The 13271-nt window shown below is 43.6% G+C and overlaps 1 long non-coding RNA gene across 1 annotated transcript; it reads right to left on the reverse strand.

The window, feature by feature from the left end:
• Positions 1-2564: 2564 nt before the first annotated feature.
• LOC120594183 (uncharacterized) lies at positions 2565-13043 on the reverse strand. Its single transcript, XR_005650510.1, has 3 exons — positions 13030-13043; positions 2844-2849; positions 2565-2695 (listed from the first exon to the last, which is right to left on the reverse strand). It is a non-coding gene; the product is annotated as an uncharacterized LOC120594183 (long non-coding RNA).
• Between the last annotated feature and the right edge of the window lie 228 nt (positions 13044-13271).

Genomic DNA, 13271 nt, shown 5'->3' on the forward strand with positions numbered 1-13271 from the left:
AATGCTGTTCTTGTGTTTCAACAGGTCAACTGGGCAGTGGTCAGCGATTCTAGCTTCAACATCTAATCACTCAGAGAGAGTCGGAAGGGACCTCGGTCTCAGTTAGGATTTTATTACTCTTTCTCCATCTCTAGATTCAACCTTTGCCATGGCACTTAAACCGCTGCTTCTGGAAACTGCCAATTCCCTGATATGGGGTATTTACTTGTAGATAAGGGGGCTGTTAGTAGTCACAATTCTCAAGCCACATTACCTTGCAAATCTCTGGTACAGAAGAAATATATAGATAACATTCAAATGTGACAACTGTGGGTATTTCCCCAAGATATGGCACAGTTTTTTTCCAGGACGGGAGGGGACTAATGCCGAGCTCATGGCCTGTTGACTTTTAGAGTGCTCCTGTCCAATTTCATTTCCTATTCTTGATACACAGTAAATTAGCTACATATGACAATCGGACAGTTGCCGTAAGTGTATGTCTCTATAGAATAAGCAAGTCCATCATGAGATAATTTCCGAAAAGAATAGATACAACTTAAATACGCGAAAGAAGTTGTGATATACTCCTCTAAGAATGAAGTATGAAATAACAAATAAGTCTGTGCAATCAGTGTAATCATAGCCATCAACACCAACAGAAGTTTGCCAGGAATGAGCCGATTATTCAGTACACGGAAGAGAACCCATTTGGGTATAGCCATGGTCGTGGTCTTTCCCTACGATATATTTACATCTCGACTATCGACTTCACAATTAAAACATGGATTGACACTATGTCAATGGAAAAGAATAGATCAGGACACAGACACATGTTCATGACAAAAGGAAAAAAATAATGATAATCTTGGCATTTCCAGTCAGATGATGCCCCCAGAGCAATCTCTTATGATTACTACTGGAACCAAGTGTGTGTGTTGGGGAGGAGCCAGGAGAAAGAGGCCCCTGGATAAAGTATTAACTGGGTCACATCATCTTTCTCAGGTTTTCTCTCTTGAGTTCTCTTCCGGGGACATCTGTAGTCTCGAGCAATCATGGAGAAAGGACATTCTGATGTCATTACCTACAAGCCCTAACCCTAACCCTAACCCTAACCCTAACCCTAACCCTAACCCAAGAGTGCCGATAAAAACATAAAACCTAAAGAAGCCTCTAGAAATGTGCCTAGCTATTTACTCAGTAGGCAACTGGGCATGTAGCTAAATAATGTGCATCTGTCAAAGTGACTGTGAATGCTGACATAAGGTACAGCACCGTTCAGCTGGCCTTTGCAAAGAGCCACGTGACCTACCCGCTTATGCCTCCCCAACCTTTTGGAAATTCCGAGAAAAAAATAATGCATAATGAATCCACCCTTCTTTTAGCTTTTAAAATAAAAGCTACGTTTTACTCATTTGGGTTTGATGTGTTTTTATGCTGATACATCTCTCTTGGCTTACACTGGAGGGGAACCCAATATTCGAACCTCATACTTCCTCTTTACGGTCACATCTACCCCCAGAACAAGGGATAAAGTGATGATTCAGCCCACTGAAAGATCAGGAACCAGGACAGAGATCCTCCTGCTCCGCACTCTCTGCTGTTCTTGGCCCTCTTAGTAAGGCTAGCTCCTTCTCTCTACGCAGCCTGAACTGGCTTCATCCCTAACCTCTTTTCTGAACTTATGGTAAGTCAACAAGTCCTCTCAGCTCAAGTGTAGTCAGGATCCTTGGCTTTGTAATTTCCCAACTTGAGAAAAGAGTGGTCTGAGTGAATGACCTTTTGCACGAAGGAGGAACACGGATGCGGCAAGACCCAGAGCTAGTGGGACAGGGCGAGATCAAGGACCCATGAGCAGAAGAAGAAGCAAGCAGGTATTCCATTTGGGACCGGGAGCTTTTGTGAAAAGCAGTGCCAAACAGAGCTGCCCCTCCCTGTGAGAACAGTTCCTTCCCCTTCCTGCTGTGTACTCCCTTCCTTCTTTCCGGATTCTGCATAAGACAGGTGAGCTCGGAATTGTTCCTGTGTCATTGGGTGCAGTCAGATGGTGCTTCTCAGTACAAAAGATTCCCAAACATCTTGCAATTACAAACCCATATTTTTAACTTAACTCAGCTTTTCTTATTTTTCATTTTTCTTTCGGCATGCAGAGCTGTGATACATGTCATAGCCTTTAACTATTTCATGAAGTTCAGCTGTAGAATAAGAGGAACTTCCCATTGGACATACAAGCGTTTGACACCGCTTAGAAGTTTTGCGCACGGTGTAATTTTCTAGCAGATTTCTACTTCCAAGCATTAACTCACTTGCTCACAAGTTAACCTTACCTATCTATAACGTACGTCGACCTACTCATGAAAGTTTATTTCAGCTTAGGGAAGAAATGATTGATCCTTGTCCTTTGAGGAGACTCAATGTGTTCTAGTTTAAAACTTAATCATTTGTGTAAATAATCACTTATTTTTTGGCATTGAAATTGTGTAAATTCAAAATCCAATATCCTCATGAGGACTGCTCTGTCCTCCCACACGTCTTCCACTGTACCCACTTCTTGCCTTCCCTCTTTTCATCCTTTCTCCTCCCCAACCCCCTTTTCCTCACCCCTCCACCTCTTCTTCCTCCTCTACTTCTCCCCTTGCTTTTCTTTTCCTCTCCCTGCGCTCCTCAACCTGCACTATTCTTAATTCCGCCTATTCCTTCTCCTCCTCTGTTCTCCCTCCTCTTCCCCATCTTTCTCTTATTCAAGAAATGGTCGAGCTACAGATGATTGTAGCCAAGATGTTTGATCGGTCCTCTTTGCCGTCTTCTCCCCATCAGTCTTTGGGTGCCCGCCATTTCTTCCCTCCATCTTCGGTGAATGGCTATACCAGATCCTTCTTGGCCTTCGGCACATACCGGCATCTGCAGTTGGTGCTGATAGCTGTACCCATGGCCCTCAATCATGATAGTTGCACGTTCTCGCCATCGTTTCCCGATCTCGGGCCTTGTCTTGTTATCAGTCCTCTCAGCATTTCTATGTAGTCTCTTCCGAGTGCCTGCAGCTGAAAATCACTCCTGCTATAAAGAAACCTTGGTGAACTCGAGGGCACTCCCTCGTGGTCTATCTTCTCTAAATGCCAGGATGTCATTCCTCACCTCCCCTGAATTCCTCCTGTTGTGGTGGGGCATTGAGTGGAAGTTTCCTTTGCAAAGGTCCAAGTAGAATAGCAGGCCAGTTGCCATTCTGCTCCAGGATACACGACTTTTCACATATCCTCTATCGATACTCTCTGCTGCCTATCCAATCCTCTTTCCACGGTCACTTTCATAGATTTACACAAGCGATGCACTGTGCAATTCAAGGGAACCCATTCACATGGAATGCAACGGCGAGTTTGTAGTGCACAGCCGGCTCGCCAGCACATGCTGACACTATGTCCAGGTCATGCCCGGCTCATGAGTGGCCTACTCCCACCTTGAGGATGAGAAACCAGCATTAGCCTCTCCTGGGTCCTGCTTATGTATGGCTAAAAATGCATATGTCGAAGCTCTAAACTTTGCTTATCTAGGGCTCTGTATAATACATATTTCTTTGAACAAAGCCTGGCTCTTGCAAATGAAGACATCAGCTTTCAAAGCTGAGGTCTATGCAATGGGCTTTTAGAAGGCATTTCAGAAATCCAAAGCTGCACTTCGAATGCTTGGCTCTGCCATCCCCACTCTCAGGTAACGATTCTGCCCTCTATACATCAAGATGTTCTGTGCACTATGTCCCAGGCCTTTAATGAATAGACTCAATTCTGTATCCTCAGGAAAATGGAGAAATTATGCTTTACTAACTAGAAGCCTGTTGGTAGAAGTCCGCATTATGATGTCTCCCAGAAGAAGATGGCAAGACTCGGCTCAAAACCTTTGGAAAACTAGATGGTCCCAGTTTAATTCTGTATCCTAGCGTGCAGAACACGAAATCTGTTCAAAAGTACTTAAAGTCTCAAAATCTAAACAAACCCACAAACAACCCCCCACCCCATACTTTATCTAAACTGAAGGATTCATGGCAAGTGCAGAAAATGTACACCATTTTGAGGAAAACAATGCCAACTAACTGATGGAGAAGAAAATTCCCGTTAAAAGTATTCATATTTTTAGCCCTATTGATGGTAATTTATTGAGGAAAAAGGTATCTTTGGATGCAAAATCATTGGGTAAAAGATCGTAGAAAATCATGGCATTTACACACGCTCCGATTACGTAGCTATTATACAGAGGAAATCGTCCGTTGATAACCATGGAGAAATTGTGAGACTTTCATTTTTAACTCCAATGTAATAATCAAGAAGATTCTGACAAATTCAAATTGGAATAAACTTTTCAAAAACATCACGATTGCGTAAGGAGAAAAAGCAGCCAAGTTTGGACGCGTTCTAGATGATATTAGATTATGAATTCCATGACATTAAATGTATTGTATAATCTTTGTTTAGGAATGAGGTACAAAGGATGACACTGTTAGCAGAGGGCGGGGATTCTCTCCCGGCACCTTGTCCCATTCTTGATGTCTGGAACAATGGATTGAGATTGACAACGAATTACTGTAAAGAAGACAAGCTTCATTAGAAGGGAAAGTACACTTGCAGACGTGGAAGCGGGCCTGAGTAAGAGAGCCGTGGCTCAGAAGGCCTGGTGACGAAACCTTCGGGGCTTTGTTCGCTATTTGCTCTAGGTGGGCACTTTTTGAGAGCACTGAGCATACTTGATTGACAATTAAGACTGGCAGGAATCCGTGATTCATCATTTGCTTTCTGCGCGTGTTCGTTCCCACAATTCAGCCTGTTATAATTGACTTAATGAACTTCTGGGCATACGCGTTTCGCCTTATGATCATGTTATAATGGAGTTCAGCTAAATTGAAGGTCCTTGAGGTCTTCATTGCACGGTGCGATTTACTGGGTAAGAGCGGTACCCAATTTTCTGCCTTCTTGTTTACTGCTATGAGTTACCTTTAGCCCCAAAATGCCTTCTGGCTTCCTTAATTGTGGGCGAGAAGGGGCAGACCCTTCTTACAAAAGGACGACCTCGGTGTCTTTACAGGCAGACCCTAAAGCCCCGAACTAACTTTCCTGCCTAACTCTTTTCGAAGACCCATGAACTCACTCCTTCTTAGTAGCGATGTTGAGGGAAGGGAGATCTCTTCTTCTGTATCTGCTTCCTGCTGAGAAGGGTCATCGTTTCTGTCTATTGTGGTTTCACGGAGTTCTATCCCTTTCTGCCTCAGTCAGGCCTGGACCTTGGGTTTCTGATGAAGTGCCGCCCCAGTCGCTTGACAAGGAAAAGTAGATACAAAGTTGTTATCTAAATCATATATGTATTACTTTCTACTATTGTTTTACCAAAGAAGTGAGTAAAGGAGAACAGGCTGGGTTAATATATTTCTTCAAGAATAAAAAAAACCTTCGGCCACAAATCCCCTCCGTAAGCACCCTGATTTGAGTAGGGCCATTAATTTTCGGTGGTCCAATGATCCTTATCAAAAGCCAGAGGAGGTGAGTTACCAGTTTCAGTTTCAGTGTCATTATCTAGATTTGGGAGAGAAGGAATTTGTCCCACAGAATAGAGCGAAGAGAATTGAATTAGGTTTAATACAAAAAAAAAATGAAAGCAGAAAACAAGGAACTCTGTAAGATTTATCTAGTATGATTTCCCGCTAAAAGATGCAGAAATTTACAAATGATGTCCCGTATCAATATTAGTACCATTGGGAAATATTTTGGACTGACAGCAGTGTAATTTTAAAAGAGTATAACTGTGTCAGTTAAAATGGAAGAGAGAAAGAGAGACAGAGAGAGAGAGAGAAAGAGAGAGAGAGAGAGAGAGAAAATTAGTTTGTGTGATGGGATCAAAAATAAGAATGTTGAAACAATTGCTCAGTGTAGGCAAAGGGTATATAGGTGTTCTTTGTAGTACTATCTCAACTCTTCCATAGGATTGACAGTTGTAAAACCTAAATGGTGGAGAATAAATCAGGGTGTGCAAGAAACACATGCAGGTAACTGAGAGGAGAGCACACACTGCATACCACATTCTGTTAATCTGGGTCTCCTTGGGGCTGCATGGTGGGCTGTTATGTCTGGAGGATGACTCTTCCCCTTTCAAAATTGTGTCTTTGCATCCTGGCACTGTTTCCAGAGTATGTGTCAGGTCCACGTGTTGTGTGGAACAGAGCCCTGTTTCCAGCGGCAATGAAAGTGTTGGCTCTGTGAACCAACAGTCCAAATGGTGTTCCCAAGCATTGTCTCAAGGCATTCGGTTTTCTGGAAGAAACAAATGACACAGACGGCATCAACATAGATGTCATCGCAGCGCTTGGGTGTGCTTAGCTGACGATTGTCCCCCGGCAAAGCCCACTGAGCCTCTCCCACCTGTTGCAGCAGGAAAGAGCAGAAATTGCAGGGCTTAGTGGTGGCCCTTTTTTCTGCTGTCATTTCTCCTAGAAATCCGATGAAATCCCAAGTGTCTCCACTAACCGAGCCAATGCTCTTCCTGGGCCTCTCCAGTCTGGGATCGGGTTTTCTATTTCCACCCGTTATCCTTGATGTGATTGATCGCATTAAACAATCTTCAAATGTTGAACCAGCCTTGCATACCTGATTTATGTTTTTGGCGTCTAGGAGGCCAAAAATTTCCAGAGAACGTTACCTTGTTGAAAGCAACCTTGGATGTGGACTTTTTGAAGCTGCCATTGGTTGTATCAGATGGCCATTTCTTTGGCAATGGTCAAAGGATCTCTCACAATTTTCAGATTCGAGGACTTGTTGGCAAGATAATGCAGGGCTGAGACAACTGCCTGAAATTCAATCAGTTGGGCCGATCCTTGAGTATCATGCTGTTTAGAAAGATTTGTGCAAGCTCCATCAAGCACGATGGTGCCGATAAGCTGTAAAATTTCCCTTTAGCTTTTCAGTCGCTTGATAACAAAGTTCTTCCCATTAAGCCAAGAATCACTGGAGAGGAATGAACAACGTCAGGAGTTGTGGCTAATTATACTGATGTACTCTCTATTTTATATTTGGTAACTGCCCCCAGATTATAAGGAGTAGTTTGTTTATAGTTAGCAGGATCCCCAAAGTACAGGCGCAACGGGACTTTGAGCCCCAGTACCGAATAGGTAATGAGGGGTTACCAGTTTGTGGGTTTTAGCAGATGCTGAATTGATCCCAAACTCAGAGGCAAAATTGCCAACTGATATGTTTTTTTCGTTTTATGGTACAGAAGGCTCCCCAATGTCAGATGGTTCAACTTAACGAGTTTTAACCTATCGAACTTTCGAAAATGATACACATTCTGTGGAATCTGTACCTCGATTTTGAATTTTCCTCTTTTCCTGGCTAGCGATATGAGGTATGATATTCTCTCGTGGTGCTGGGCAATGATAGAGAGCCTCGACTGCCAACATCTCAACGAAGACGACCGTCAACTGCCGATACGTAGTATCCTTTGCATTGCAGGGCTTTTTGCAAAAGTTCCGTCATGTCTACAAAACACTCAGCTGTGTCTGCTGTTTCCGTTGAGAAGAAGAGGTTCGCAGTTACTGCAGATACAGCCCAAATGTAAGCGCTCCGGGCCTATTTCAGGTTGGATAGGCTAAGGTATGATGTTTAGTAGTTTAGGTGTATTAAATGCATTTTCACTTGCTATATTTTCAAATAAGGATTGGTTTGTCAGGACAAAACTTACCACATCCTATCTGTTTTCCTACGAAAAGGATTTCCCACTGTATCAAACTGTGAACCTGTCTTTCAGTATGCTATGTTTTATTTTTTATTTCTCCCCTCTTTATCCAGATCAGTTTGCTGTTCCTTTTCGATAGATACTAGACATACTTCGGGGGTCCCCACATCCCTGATCATATTAAAAAAATTTTTCTTCCAGAGAATTGCAAATTATTATCATCAGAGTCAAGGGGCTCATCGACGGCAATGAGTGCTTCACTAGGTTTATGGATTCTGGGCTGAAGTCATGTTGGAATGGCTTTGTTGTGCCACGGGGTACAACGAGTGTTTTCCCTGATCACCCTTAGGATCAGGAACTCTGTTGCCACAGATGCATAGGCAGCAGCCATCACAAAGGCACTGTAGACAGAGGTCGAAATTTGGTACATGCGTAGGTTATGGAACCCTATCACCTTGTACCTCAGTTGGGGTAACGACTCCCTGAAAACCATAAGTACCGCCAGCAGCAGTGCTTCCAGCCTAGAGGCACAGACTTACAGCAATCTGTGTCCCAGACAGACTTCAGCATATCCGGCTCCAGTGAGAACTGGAAGTGAGCTAATACATATCTACCAGGATGGTTGGCCCAGCTCTCTGAGAACATGGTGCATGCTCATTCATTCCAGCTGAGGTTCTCAACAGCAGATGTTGGCAAATCTTTCAGGGATAGGATCGAATGTACAAACATGATTGAGTACAAGCAGTTGCATAGCCAACAACCTCACAAATACCTAAGGGAGGAAGTGTAGCTGTCATCCCCACTTAACAAAGGGTGAACATGTGAATCCGTTAGGTCAAAAGATTTGCCCGAGGTCACACAGAACCTGGACTGGAATACAAGCAGCCTGTCTCTCGAGCTTCTGCTCCTACCACTTCTGTGTACACCAGCATGTTGCTAATGTGGGCAAGTGCTAGTTCACCCAATAGCAATTTGCCATCTAGGTTGGGGTTTATCTAGTCAATTCATCTGGTAAATACCATGATAAGATGTATTTGAATGTTACTCAGACCATGGAGACATTCTGAGCTGCTGCATTTCCTACAGGAATCAAGTTGGTCTGGATTAGAGCAAAGAAGAAGCAAAAGAGTTCCCATTCAGCTTGTCACACTGCCTTTCTCTAAGTCCCATGTCCCGATAACTGAAGCACCAAGAGGAAGCGAGGCGACTCACATTGGCTCTCAAACTTTGTGAGCATACTCAAAGGAAAGATCAGAAAACTGATCACCAGCACCTGGGTTAATTCTGGTTTGGGGCTGAATACGATGAGTAAGCAAGAGTTGCCAGAAGAGAGGAGACAGGTATCACATATGTGAATTGCTTAATTACAAAAGTTTCCATTTAATATTTTCAGACCACAGTCCACCAAAGGTAACATAACGCTGTGAGCCACACCGCACATGAGTGGGGAAAACTGTCTCGTCTCATCTGATCTTCAGAAACCCCTAAGGGTGGAGTTGCTGTTGTGTTCCCTGCTTTGTAAAGAGGATCAGAGTTGATGGCATTTGCCCGAAATCCCACAGGAATGTGACGGGAAATCGGATCACCTGTCCCTTTTGCCCTTGTCCCTAATGCCTTATGTATGCGTTGTATTTTTACTAATTTGGACAAATGACAGTCTTAAAGCTGACATTACACATCAGGGTTGGAGTTGCTCAGCTCAATCGGTTTGTTGATGGCAGAAGAAAATGAATGCCACATTGTCTTGGTGTATGTGCATGTTTTCTATCACAGACCACTGAGCAGCTTCGGTTCCAGCAGGAGCGGCAAATGATCTAGAAGGGAACGCAAGTAGAGAGAGGAGCAGTTCCCTCCCTCCCCCTCCCACTATCTGCCTGAGTCCCAGGGCCTGATTGGTTTAGGCAGCTAGACGTGTCATCACATCTCACAATGACCTTCAGAGCCGAGTCATCACAACTGTTGATATGAGCCAAGGCCTGGCAACAAGCACTTGGGTTCTTCGTCATCAGGCCTGAGAATAGTAAGGGAGATGTTGCTGGATAGAAAGTAGATATTACTTATGTCTGGGGTCCTTCTGCTGGTCTGCTCGTCTGTTCCCTGGACATTCAGCTCTCTTGGCCTCAGCACTCTTCATAGGATTTAGCAAAATCTCCGCACTGAAAACTTCTCCCATGGGAGTAGTTACCAAAATGTCCTAACGGTGTTCTTCTGTTTCAATAGGTTAACTGGGCAGTGGTCAGCGATGCTGGCTTTCAGATCTGATCACTCAGAGAGATTCGCAAGGGAACACGGTCTCAGGTTGAGTTTTATTTCTCCTTCTCCATCTCTAGATAAAACCTGGGCCATGGCACTTAAACTGCTACTTCTGGAAAAGGCCAATTCCCTGATATGGGCTATTTGCTTGTAGAAAACAGGACTGTGGGTAGTAACAATCCTCAAGCCACATGACCTTGAAAGTCTCTGGTACAGAACAACCATATTGGTATCCTTCAAATGTGACGCCTGCTGGTACTGCCCAGAGATACGGCATGGAGTTTTACAGAATGGGTAGGGACTAATGGAAACACATGGCTTGGTGTCCTGTAGAGTGAACCTGGCGAATTTCATTCCATATTTCTGATTCAATATAACTTACTTACATGTGGCAATCGGACCGCTGCCTTAAGTGCACGTCTCTATAGAAGAAGCAAGTCAGTCATGAGATAATTTGCGAAAAGAATAGATGCAACTTCAACACGCAAAGAAGACCTTATATACTCCTGTAAGAATGAGGTATGAAATAACAAATAAGTCTATGCATTCAGTGCAAACATAGACATGAACGCCAACAGAAGTTTGCCATGAGTGAGCAGATTATTCAGTACACGGAAGAGAACACATTTGGGAATCACCATGATAGCGGGCTTTCCTTACGATATATGAATATCTAGGCTATCGATGTAACAACTAAAACAGGGATTGACACTCTGTCAATGGAAAAGAATAGATCAGGAAACAGACCCATGTTCATGACAAAGGAAAAAAAGAATAATCTTGGCATTTCAAGTCAGAGGATGCCCTCAGAGCAATCTCTTGTGATTACTACTGGAAGCAATTGTGTGTGTTGGGGAGGAGCCAGGAGAAAGACGCCCCTGTGTCGACTGGATTAAGTGGGTCACATCATCCTTCTCAGGCTTTCGCGCTTGAGCTCTCTTCCGGGCACGTCTGTGTCGTAGACCAATCGTGGATAGAGGACGTTCCGATGTTATTTCCAACAAGCCCTCAACTAGCCCCAAGAGGGCCGATAAACATATAAAAGGCTTAAAATCTAAACAAACCCACAAACAACCCCCCAACCTATAACATATCTAAGCTGAAGGATTCATGGCAAGAGCAGAAAATGTAAACCATTATGAGTAAATCATGCCAAATAACCGATGGACAAGAAAATTCCCGTTAAAATTATCCATATTTTTAGCCTGCTTGAAAATAATTTATTGAGGAAAAAGGTTTCTTTGGATGCAAAATCATTGGGTAAACATTCGTAGAAAACAATGACATTGACACACGCTCCGATTACTTGGTGATTTTAAAGAGGATATCATCCGTTGATTACCATGGAGAAATCCTGAGACTCTTTCATATTTAACTCCAATGTCATAATCAAGGAATGGAAGACAAATTAAAATTGGAATAAACTTTTCACAAACATCGCTATTGTGTAAGGAGAAAAAGCCCCCAAGTTTGGATGCCTTCTAGATGATATTAGATTATGAAGACCATGACACTGAGTGTATTTTATAATCGTTGATTAAGAACGAGGTACAAAGGATGACACTGTTCCCGGAGAGCGGGATCCTCTCCGGCACGTCATTCCATTCTTGATGTTTCAGACCACAGTCCACCAAATGTAACACACCGCTGTGAGCCACACCGCACATGAATGGGGAAAACTGTCTCGTCTCATCTGATCTTCAGAAACCCCTAAGAGTGGAGTTGCTGTTGTGTTCCCTGCTTTGTAAAGAGGATCAGAGTTGATGGCATTTGCTCGAAATCCCACAGGAATGTGACGGGAAATCGGATCACCTGTCCCTTTTGACCTTGTCCCTAATGCCTTCTGTATGAGTTGTACTTTTACTAATTTGGACAAATGACAGTCTGAAACCTGACATTACACATCAGGGTTGGAGTTGCTCAGCTCAATCGGTTTATTGATGGCAGAAGGAAATGAATGCCACATTGTCTTGGTGTATGTGCATGTTTTCTATCCCAGGCCAATGAGCAGCTTCGGTTCCTGCAGGAGCGGCAAATGATCTAGAAGGGAACGCAAGTAGAGAGTGGAGCAGTTCCCTCCCTCCCCCTCCCACTATTTGCCTGAGTCCCAGGGCCTGATTGGTTAGGCAGCTAGACGTGTCATCACGCCTCACAATGACCTTCAGAGCCGAGTCATCTCAACTGTTGATATGAGCCAAGGCCTGGCAACAAGCACTTGGGTTACTTCGTCATCAGGCCTGAGAATAGTAAGGGAGATGCTGCTGGAGAGAAAGTAGATATTACCTATGTCTGGGGACCGTCTGCTGGTCTGCTTCTCTGTTCCCTGGACATTCAGCTCTCTTGGCCTCAGCAGTCTTCATAGGCTTTAGCAAAATCTCCGCACTGAAAGCTTCTCCCGTGGGAGCAGTTGCCAAAATGTCCTAACGGTGTTCTTGTGTTTCAACAGGTTAACTGGGCAGTGGTCAGCGATGCTGGCTTTCAGATCTGATCACTCAGAGAGATTCGCAAGGGAACTTGGTCTCAGGTGGGGTTTTATTTCTCTTTCTCCATCTCTAGATAAAACCTGGGCCATGGCACTTAAACTGCTACTTCTGGAAAAGGCCAATTCCCTGATATGGGCTATTTGCTTGTAGAAAACAGTACTGTGGGTAGTAACAATCCTCAAGCCACATGACCTTGTTAGTCTCTGGTACAGAACAACGATATTGTTATCATTCAAAGGTCACGCCTGTTGGTACTGCCCAGAGATACGGCATGGAGTTTTACAGAATGGGTAGGGACTAATGGAAGCACAGGGCTTGGTGTCCTGTAGAGTGAACCTGTCGAATTTCATTTCATATTTCTGATGCAATATAACTTACTTACATGTGGCAATCGGACCGCTGCCTTAAGTGCACGTTTCTATAGAAGAAGCAAGTCAGTCATGAGATAATTTGCGAAAAGAATAGATACAACTTCAACACGCAAAAGAAGACGTTATATACTCCTGTAAGAATGAGGTATGATATAACAAATAACTCTATGCATTCAGTGCAAACATAGTCATGAACGCCAACAGAAGTTTGCCATGAGTGAGCAGATTATTCAGTACACGGAAGAGAACACGTTTGGGAATAACCATGATAGCGGTCTTTCCCTACGATATATGAACATCTAGGCTATCGATTTAACAACTAAAACAGGGATTGACACTCTGAAAATGGAAAATAATAGATCAGGAAACAGACCCATGTTCATGACAAAAGGAAAAAAAGAATAATCATGGCATTTCAAGTCAGACGATGCCCTCAGAGCAATCTCTTGTGATTACTACTGGAAGCAATTGTGTGTGTTGG

The sequence above is a fragment of the Pteropus medius genome, unplaced genomic scaffold (assembly GCF_902729225.1).
Source record: "Pteropus medius unplaced genomic scaffold, Ma_sr-lr_union100, whole genome shotgun sequence".
NCBI lineage: Eukaryota > Metazoa > Chordata > Mammalia > Chiroptera > Pteropodidae > Pteropus > Pteropus medius.